The sequence below is a fragment of the Ovis canadensis genome, chromosome 3, assembly GCF_042477335.2.
Source record: "Ovis canadensis isolate MfBH-ARS-UI-01 breed Bighorn chromosome 3, ARS-UI_OviCan_v2, whole genome shotgun sequence".
In the NCBI taxonomy this organism is placed as follows: Eukaryota; Metazoa; Chordata; class Mammalia; order Artiodactyla; family Bovidae; genus Ovis; species Ovis canadensis.
Window position 1 is genome coordinate 80,806,706 of NC_091247.1, and position 1,707 is coordinate 80,808,412.

At 41.2% G+C, this 1,707-nt stretch overlaps 1 pseudogene; it reads right to left on the bottom strand.

The window, feature by feature from the left end:
- Window positions 1–1,092: 1,092 nt before the first annotated feature.
- Window positions 1,093–1,330, bottom strand: LOC138436268 (SS18-like protein 2 pseudogene; annotated as a pseudogene).
- Window positions 1,331–1,707: the final 377 nt, after the last annotated feature.

The following is a 1,707-nucleotide window of genomic DNA, read 5'->3' on the forward strand; positions in this document are numbered from 1 at the left end:
GAGCATTCATCCTGGCTGAACTTATTGAAAGCCAAAAATAATTCTGTAGTTTGCTGCCACATAGTGGTAAAGTAAGCATCACTGCACATGAACAGGAAAAGAACTTGATGGTCTGTTATCCCAAGCTAACAAGGAGATCCAACCAGTCCATCCCAAAGGAGATCAGTCCTGGGTGTTCATTGGAAGGACTGATCTTGAAGCTGATACTCCAATACTTTGGCCACCTCGTACGAACAGCTGACTCACTTGAAAAGACCCTGATGCTGGGAAAGATTGAGGGCAGGAGGAGAAGGGGACGACAGAGGGTGAGATGGTTGGATGGCACCACTGACTCTATGGTCATGAGTTTGGGTAAACTCCGGGAATTGGTGATGGACAGGGAGGCCTGGCATGCTGCAGTCCATGGGGTTGCAAAGAGTCGGACACAACTGAGCGACTGAACTGAACTGAACAAGTATTTGGTGAGTTACGCAGGGCACTGTACTAGTCAACAAGGACCTAAAAATGGTTCCTGTCTTGGAAAAGTTCATAAATTAGTAGGAAGACTGGCAAGGATACAAATAACTGGCATGTCTCAACAAAGTGACAATGCTGAGACAGAGTGACAATGCCGAGACAAAACTGGTAGAAAAAAACAAGAATTTCTCTATCACACACACGAAATTTCACTGAGGAGGTGATATGTGAGATGGATCTTTGAAGTGTGAGCAAGTTTCTTGGGTGGAAATAGAAAGACCTTCTGAGCAGACAGCACAGTACAATGCATGAAAGATCAGTGCTTTTAGGAAATATTGAGAAGGTCTCATAAATTGGAGCCTGGTGTATGGGGAAGGAAAGAAAGAGTACACAGAAGACAGCCAATATGTGCTCTTAGGAGGGAAGGGATAAGATCAGAATCCTTATGCATAATAAACCTAGATTTTTTATTTTTAAGGGAATTTGCTTAATTATTAAAATAAATATTTACACTGAGCATAGTTAATTCAGTGGCTTTCTTCACATTTTTTTAAAGAGTCACAGAAGCTGCATTTATGTTTTAAGCAGTAAAGATGGTAAAAGATTCTGTCTCTACTTCATAGGAAATAATTACATTCAATGACTCCTCACAACAGCCATTACTTTTGAAGCACTGGTTGGGTTGTCATCTCTGATGGTAGCTAAATAAATGAGATTTGTATGTAACACATGCTGGTACTGGATGCACTTGTTGGCCAGGCTTTAGTTCTGATACGATATGGCAGATCAGCTGGTCATTCTCCTCTAGGACCCATTGGATCATTTTGATTGGCTTCTGCTCTGTCAGCCAGTCTGGTATGAGGGCTGCTGACATCCATGCCCCATGAAGCCCTGTGCATCTGGTAAACCTACCTTATGATTAAATTCTGTGGCTGTCTTCTATGAGAATGTATGTCATTAAAGGCAAGTAAGTTTGTAAAAACACATGCAAGAACATTTAAGGGTTTCCACAAGGTCTATTGTGGAAATTATAATCAAACAACTCATAAATAGTTTCTTACTTGTGATCCATTAGTCAGTGTATTTTAAGTATTGAGAAAAATTTGCAGATGTGTTATAGACAGTGGTAGCTAGCCTCTAAAGTGGCCCCCCAATTACACTGGCCTTCTGGCATTTATCTGTTGGTGTAGTCCCTTCTTACAATGACCAGTACAATGAGTAGGGCTGACCTTTGTAATCAGTACTGTATTG